We start from the raw sequence: 8,927 nt of genomic DNA, 5'->3' as shown, positions 1-8,927 counted from the left end.
TCAGCCCGCAGAGCGCGTGGCGGTCGTAACTACTGTAACTACCGAAAATTGGCGTCCGTGTAGGTATGGCCTGAATTTCGCCACCGACCAAACGAGAGCCAAGCACTCGCGCTCTGTATGGAATAATTGCTTTCAGAGGCGGATAGACGGCGGCTGGCGTATGCGACAACGCAGTCATGGCCACGTTGTCGTTGAGCAGCACTGCGCCGATGCCATGGCCGCTTGCATCCGTACGGATCTCAGTAAGGGCAGCAGGGCTCAGCAGTGAGCCAAACTCAGAGGAGGGGCGAGGAGCACAATGAGATTGCGGAACGCAGAAGCTCTTCTGAGCCCCATCAAAAGGGACACCTTGCTTGAGCAGCTGCATAAGAGTTCTCGCTATACCCGCAAAGTTTTTCACGAAGCATCGGGAGTAAGAACATAGTCCGAGAAAGCTGCGAGCATCCTTTGAAGGTGTGGCACAGTAAAGTTTTTGACTGCGCTGATTTTTGCCGGTGCTGGTTGTACATAGTTAGGGTCCACTAAATTGCCAAGTACTGTAATTTGGTGGCAGCCAAAGTGACATTTGGGCGAGTTCAGCTGCAGGCGGAAGATGCGGCGCAAGATGGCTGACAGGCGCTTTATATGAGTTTCCGATGTTGGGAAAAAAACGACATCGTCCAAGTTACACAGTGAGGTGGACCATTTGAAGCCTCTAAGGAGAGAGTCCATCATTCGTTCAAAGGTGGCTGGAGCGTTAGATATAGGCCATCGGGGGTAATAAATGTTGTCTTTTCATGATCCACATCAGCCACATCAGTCTGCCAGTACCGGAACGTTGGTCTATGGGGGAAAAATAGCGGGCACCATAGAGGCAATCAAGGGCATCATCTATTCGTGGCAGAGGGTAGACGTATTTATTTTTTGTAATTCTGTTTAGCTGCCGATAATCGACACAGAAACGCCATATGCTGTGTTTCTTGCGGGCTATAGCACGACAGGGGACGCCCAAGGACTGCAGGATGGCTCAATGATGTGCTTGGCGAGCATTTTGACGGCCTCGCTTTCGATAATTTGACGCTCAGTCCCCGACACGCGATATGGACGCCTAGGAATAGGGGGCTTATCGCCAGTGTTTATGCGGTGGGTCACACCAGTAGCTTCCCGAATGGACCGCCGCTACGATCAAAAACGTCGATCTACGACAACAGAACCCGGTGGAGCTTGTAAGTCGGTGCTAATTTGGAAGCAATCAAGCACACGCCTGAAGAGTCGTGTTAAGTTATCGCCGGTGTCTGGTTGGTGACATGCGTCAAGGCAAGATGACGTCGCTGCGGTATTCGGAAGGCGCTGGAAATGATGTGAAATATGCCTGCTTTTAGCCTGTTCCAGGCGCCGACATTCTTGAATTATCGCATCAACAGACGAAACGTTACTAACACTAGCAAGTTAAACGCGTCATCGGCGATACCCTCGAGGATGTGCGCAACTTTTATTTGCTCGTACATGTTTTCATCGGCTTTGCGGCAGAGTGCTAGGACATTCTGAATATAGCTAATGTAGGACTCAGTGGAAGTTTGCGCGCGAGTTGATTATTCATTATTTGCGGCTTGTCGACGACCAGAAGGTTTTCCAAAAAGCTCACTGATCTTTTCGTGGAAGCTGTCCCAGCTTGTAATGTAATGCTCTTGGGTGTCAAACCAGACAAGAGGGGTTCCGTCGACGTAAAAGATGACATTCGCGAGCATGAGTGTGGGGTCCCACCTGTAACTGGCGCTGACGCGTTCGCAGAAGCGCAGCCATTGCTCGACGTCCGAACCATCGAGGCCTGAGAACACGCCAGGGTCTTTCAAGACGCGAAGCGTGACGAAAGTTGTTGCGGCCTGTGGGTTGGCAGGTTGGGCAGGAGGCGTGACGACCGGAGGGGATGTTGTCGAGTCCTGAGAGGTCATGTTGAAAGCCGCGTACGAACACCCACTGCGGAGTTCCGTGGCGACGACGGGGATCGCGCCGCTCCGCTAAATATCTTACGGGAAAACACAGACTTCAATAGTAATAGATGTATTTACAACTGCTTAGGCCAGCACCGCTGCCGATGCGAACAGCGCGCGCCAGTCTATCTTGATGATGATGATTGCATTTATGAATCGCTCACACCCAATCTGGGGGCAAGAGTTTGGCGGAATCCCGCCTGGCCGGGGAATGACATGGTCAAAAAAGATGGTGAACAAGTGTGGGAGCCGAAACGTCTGTTTAAGAATATATTTTAGATGCGAAGCAGCTTTTGCGCTGGGCTGTGTCCGTAGTTCCATCCGCGACCGTCCGCTTTCTAGCACCTAGCATAGCCATCTGAGCGCGCGCTCGCCCCAAGGAGAAGTCTTATTCCTCTTATTATTCGACCGCCTTGATGATACGTGCAGAGCATTTTAGGGGCCTGGGCTACCGTATGCTGTCCTACCTTGGTGTCGCGCCGACAAAACCATGCGTGCTGGCACGCGCTAGCGCGTTCGGGCTCGTGTAAAGGGCTGGGTAAGACGCTGTGGCCTCTCCCCCTTACATTCTCTCAGCAATCACGTGATGGCGTCGGGGAACGAGATTCTGCAGACGCGCGATGAACCCGCGTGGCGTGCTCCAACAAGAGTTCGGGACGAGTAACAGCAACTACAGTGAATTCATGGTGTGCTCCACTTGCAATGACGCGTTAACATCGGGCAAGGTGCCCGTGATGGACGGAACTTTAAGTCGACCCATGCGCTGCTTCGCATCCCCACATGGGTCCTTTTAGTGGGAGATGGTAAAATTTTTCTTATGGAACGATTTTGAGCAACGCTACTTCTTGAAACTTCTTCGGAAAAAAACACTATATGAATGTCATGTAGCGGAAAGAGTCCCCTTAACGCATGTAATATTGCGTGGCAGAAGCGTAGAATCGCGCCAGGCGTCAAAACACGTGAATTGCGCAACGAGTGCCTGTTTTAAAGGACCACCCATTACAAAGCGCTCACACATATGTAATCATCAGCAGCAACAAAAGTATCAACAAAGTGATTAGCTGCGTAAGTTCGCGTCTTTACCTTGGTCGGGGCTGTTTTTTCTTCGTCCCATCTGGGTGATTGGCTAAGAAACGAATAATTTATAGAGAAAAGTGGTCACATATGAATTGTATGACTGATGACTTCTTCAATAGTTAGAATAAATTAATAACGCTAATTTAGTTTTTTTAAAATCAATACCGTTTTGATTCAGTTAAGAATTTTCCTACAGCTGAACAGACATCCCGGTGACAACGACCTAATCAAGAGGCTCCCAAGGATAGAATATTGGAAGTAATGAAATCCAATCTCATTCAATTATACACTACTTTGAGAATGCTTTTCCTCGGTCAGGTGAAGCGGTCGCACGATTCAAAATAGCGTTCGACTATTTCGTCCTTGTTGCAAAACCAGCAAAGAGGGGAAGGAGCCAGACCAGCTCTATGCGTATAAAAGTTCAGTTCTGGAACGCACAGCGTAATTTTGCAAAAATAACTTGCCCTTTTCTTGTTGAACAGAAATTCCTACGCCGAGAGAACAAGTGCTCTCGATATTCGTTTAGACGAGTGATTAATGTGTTAGCAGAGTATTGAATTATGGTACGCCTTCTAAATCTGTCACGAATTATGAGTTTTGATGTGGGAATAGTCGAGAATATCGGACCACTAAGAGCGGCTTTCGCCAGAGTGCCCGCCATTTCATTCATTTTTATCCTTTTGTGACCCAGTACGCAGACTAATCTGATTAAAGTTACGCGTGAGAACAAGAAAATGAGAAGTACGTGATAATTGAGAATCACTATTTGCTGCGAGTGCTCAACACAAAGAATCTCTAACTATGGCCACAATTGATGGGCTGAGCTTTCGCAAACCCATAATCACCGCTAGAAATGCCGCAGAAAATACTGATAACCAATCGGCAAGTCCTAATGAGAATGACCATTGGAAGGCTTCGGAGAAAATACCAATGCGATATTTTTCTTCGGATTTTGAGGCATCTGTAGCTATGATATTTATTATATTTGTCCCCTCTAGATGACTCTGTAGTAGGCCGTTTAATATCTCGTAAGGCGAATTTTTGACATGATTCGGATATATATCGTGAAAAATTATTTCACGGTTCTGTCTTTCATTGTCAATAGATGGAACTTCCCTACTGAAAATTCCTATATATATAGGACCCGTACATACGATGTTATTGGATATGGGTGATATAGGTTTTATGGGTCATATGGGTGGTATAGGTTTTATGGGTCATACGGGCGATATAGGTTTATAGGTCATATGGGTGATATAGGTTTAGGGGTCATACGGGAGATATAGGTTTTGTGGGTCATATAGGTGGTACGGGTCCTACAAATTCTTTCGGTCCTATGGACACGTAGTAAGGGTCATAGGTGACATGGAACTGAGCATACTACAAATAAGGCAATGCCGGTTTATGAATAGTTTATGTCATGCATACACTAATCATACTTGACCATGCAGGAATGTGTGCTTTAATGGTGCAGTATACTCTAAATGGGTGGAACAATCAAATATAGTGTTGTAGGTAGGTGCTTGGAGAAAAACAGTGAGACAAATATTTTTGCATCTTCATTATTTATTTAAATCATTAAGCATTTTGGCAATGAGATGATTCATATTTTTCATCCGGCAGCCACATGCACATCTGCCGGCTCACACTTCACATTCTGCAAGCCACCTGCAGAGTAGTGAGCTATTTACTCACTATACAAGAAGCACTTCTTAAATATTTAGATTATTTGTTCACCTAAAGTAAAAATTTAATGCCACTACGTAAAGCAAAATACCTTCAAGGGGTACTGACACAAAATTTCACAGCTGAGATAGCCTCAGGGATTGATTCCCGTGAACATGCGTATATCTTCTACCAAATCTGAACAGCGAATATAGCTTGGAAGATAATTTATATAAATATTGAAGTTCGCGTGTGTGATCCAGCGCTATATGCCACACCTTGCGTCATTGAAATCATCCAAAGTAACCTCAAGGTGACTCCCAACTTCCGAGACATCACCACAGCGGCTGAGCTCCGAGTTGGCGCAGCTAGAATAATGGCGTCATAGTCGCTATTGCCCTTTGGCCACGCTTGTGCCAGCAGGCTACTATTCGGCGACTGCTCGCGAGTTCGTGCCTGCAGCAAACGTATGGAAACCTCAACAAAGTCGTTGCCACTACAATGATGATAGAAACGACGCCAATGACATCGAGCAGCACATGCGGCAGCGAAATAATGCGAGTAGATGATACAGGCAGCACAGAAGTGCATCACAGTTTTGTGTACCATCTCACATGCCAGATGGCATTAGTTGCACCAGGCAACTTGTTGTTCTCGTTCTGCCAAACGGAAACTGAGACTAGTTGGTAATAAGCAGACTGTAATTATCTGTCCTGCGTTGCAGCAAACAATCTGCCGTATTATGACTAATATGCCACCAGCTATGGACTGCAGCAGAAAAATGCCAGAAGAAAATTTTTGTGTCAGTACCTCTTTAAGGAAAAATACTCACTAGCCACAGCCTCCAACTTTCTTGGTGTCAGGGCCCTCTTCGGTGGCCCGTTTGTCCTCCTGGCGCACCAAGCGCCGACAAGGCGCTACTGTGGGATTCTTGTTCTGAAGCTCGAGGATACACCACAGGAGCTTTGAGGCCTCTTTGCAAAATGAGGAGTCCTTGGGCCGCGACAGCAGCCAAGCCCATTGCTCTTCCTTCGCGAATATGCCGCTTCTCAGATGGACCTGCATTGGAAAAATGTCTTTGTGATCCTTTTCTTTTTTGTGTTGTGCGAGTTAACATTGTTGCACTCATTCTGAAAGCGTTGCTATTATAGTTGCAATTTACCTGCATAACTGCCTTGTAGCAGAAAGCTTCAATGCTGAAAATTATTGTTCCAAGAGGTCTCACAATTTTGACTTGAAACAGATAAATAGAGAAGCTCAAAGAAGAATATGTGTGCAGCTCTAGGCACATGCAGGACTTATAATTGGTGGCATTAGCGCAAGCTTCAGAATGCCACTTGTGCAATCACTCATTCAACTGACTGCTAAAATATGGGTCAAAAACATGAAGGTAAACATTAGCTTCAGGAGAAGAGGACCGCCAACAAACAAAAGGGACAAAAATGACAGCCGTAATGCCAAATATCAAATAGCAATAAAGAAATATCTGATATTATAATGGCTCAAGCATGATCAAATATCCATTTTTTGCCATCATATCAATGAAAAGCAAATGTGATTGATCATCATGGCTGCCTATGAGTCAATTTTGTGCCACCTCAGCAGCTGATGTAAAGCAATTGTGAAATATGCTAGAAAGTGGTATTAACTAAAATTTCCAGATTACTATAGTTTTCTTCAGCGAGTTAAATTAGCACAAGTTTCAGCTTTCGTGGGAATATTGACAAGAAAATTTAATTTTTGTCATGACACACTTTTTTTTCATACTTCTGGTTTGTAATACCTTGCAATCACCGAGTCTCAATAACCCTCCAGCTAATACGTATTGCTTTACATTAGCGTCAAAACATAATCACTCCTTATGTCCCTGTCTTGTCAAAGAGCAAATACATTATGTAGTTTGTAGTTGCTGCAAGAGGCTTCTGCACTATAGTGCTTTTGTGCTCCAAAGCTACACAGTTTGCAGCACAACACTAAACAGCCAATCATAGACAGTTTAATTATTTATGCAACTGAAACTACTGCAACAGTTCAGTGCGACTAGTGGGGTTCAACGCACGCCCGCTGCTTTTGCACAGATGGTCACCTATTCTGCCTTCCGTGTAACTCTCCATATCAGCTGTTACGGGACGTGGTGAACAGGCAAGTTTCGAACGTGTTTCGCCAGGAGCTGGTTTCGACAGCCACGCTGCGCTCTCGGCCGTGTCAAGGATTTGCATGATTGGGAGCGAGCGCATGGGATGCTCTCTCTCTAGACACCATAAAGAAAGCAGAAGTTTCTTTCCTGTCTGCTGGCTCCTTTGTTTGAGCATCACTTGGGCTGATTCCTGTTCTCACTGTTCAGCCAAAGAGCGTAATTGAAAAGTGAAACTTCGAGCCAATATACAGCACCAAGATGTTGGCACTCGGCAGCAGGAAAGAGCGGCACCTCTGAGGTTCGTTGTTTGATCTCCTTCCTCATCATTCATGCTGACTAAGCTACTCCTTGAGGCACCTTACTTTTCAGGTAAATCTTTTTATAAAGTGCAGATGACGGCAAACATAGAGGAATGAGACATGCTCAAATGTGTGATTTCTTATATATATATATATATATATATATATATATATATATATATATATATATATATATATATATATATATATATATATATATAGTGAAGTACACACCGTGCTTTTCATGAAACAATTAAAAGGGCCCACAACACTTTTCAAGCATGGTCAGAAAACAATGCCGACCGAAAGTCGAGTCTCCTGAGAGCATGTGAGGCTAACATAGCACAGCACGCGGCCTGGAATACACAATTTATTTTTAGTCAGCTAGAAATTGCTCCCTCTTCCCTCGACGAATGATGCCATAAACCCAAACGACCGCGCCATAAGTACAAAGTACACTGGCGCTGCGGGAGGTGCTGCCATGTGCGCTCGCTCGCAATCACTTTGGAAGTAAGCCCCGCGTTCGAAGAAAAAAAAAGGAAAGCAAGTGCTCATGGGAATGATGCGCGCTGACGAATTAACGTAGCTTTTGTCCCCTTGTCATCACCCCCTGCGTAGCTTTCAGCACACACGCACTAGAGGAGAGAAAACGCTTAAAGCGTACGACAAATCCCTGTAACTCTGCTCGTACTTGACAGATTGTAAACATTTTTGCAGCAAAAAAATTTTTCTTTATTTCTTGATCGATTTTGATGAAACTTGGCGACTTTATGTATATTTGTGTTCTGATTTCGAATATACAGTTACTTTTCTGGTATATTGTGCAGTTTTTAAAATACAATATATTTCATCTGCCTTTTGGGGAGAAAGATTATTTCTAAACTGACTGCATTACAAAGTAAATCGGCATATTACGATACTCTGCAATCAGAACTGTGTGCAGTGCAACAAAAATGGGTGTTCTAAACCCATTTGGACAAAAGTTATGGTATGTTGAACATTCACGACTGAGTCAATTTTAAGCTAGAATCCACTCATGAATGTTCGACATACCATAACTTTTGTTCTAATGGGTTTAGAAAATTCATTTTTGTTGCACTGCACACAGTTCCGATTGCAGATTATCGTGACATGCTGATTTACTTTGTAACTAACTCAGTTTAGAAAAAGTCTTGCTCCCCAAAAGGCACATGAAATATTTTGTATTTTAAGAACTATACATCATACAAGACAAATAATTGCATATTTGAAATTAGCACACAGATATGCATAAAATCAGGAAGTTTCATCCAAATCGATCAAAAAATAGAAAACTTTTTCAAGTGCCATGTCCCCCCTTAATGAAGTAATTCGATGATTACGTGAAAATGTGTTGCAGGGCCCCTTTAATACAACGGGAAGTGAACATGTGCCTTGTTCGACTTCCGAACGATCTGTCCCAAAACTTCACCCGCTGTAACGCTCATGTACACCTCTAAATCAGTGTCAATTATCCAAAAGAAAAGGTGTAATCATTATGCGAGCAAGTACAGTATATATAGTACATATAGTATAGTAAAAAGAGAAACTTCATGCTTTTAATCGATTTACGATGAAAGGAAGCTACAAAAATAGCGTCCGTAAAAGGGCACATGTCACGGGTCACATTGCTTTCAGATCACTTTTTTAGGCTGATAAAAATTATGCAGGATGCAGTGTGATACACGAAATGATGAGGAAAAGAATCTACTTTCATATTTAGCAAAAAATAAAAAAATGTTTTTTAATATTCCCTTACGC

The sequence above is a fragment of the Rhipicephalus sanguineus genome, chromosome 1, assembly GCF_013339695.2.
Source record: "Rhipicephalus sanguineus isolate Rsan-2018 chromosome 1, BIME_Rsan_1.4, whole genome shotgun sequence".
Classification (NCBI taxonomy): domain Eukaryota; kingdom Metazoa; phylum Arthropoda; class Arachnida; order Ixodida; family Ixodidae; genus Rhipicephalus; species Rhipicephalus sanguineus.
Note: the sequence above shows the minus strand (reverse complement) of the source record.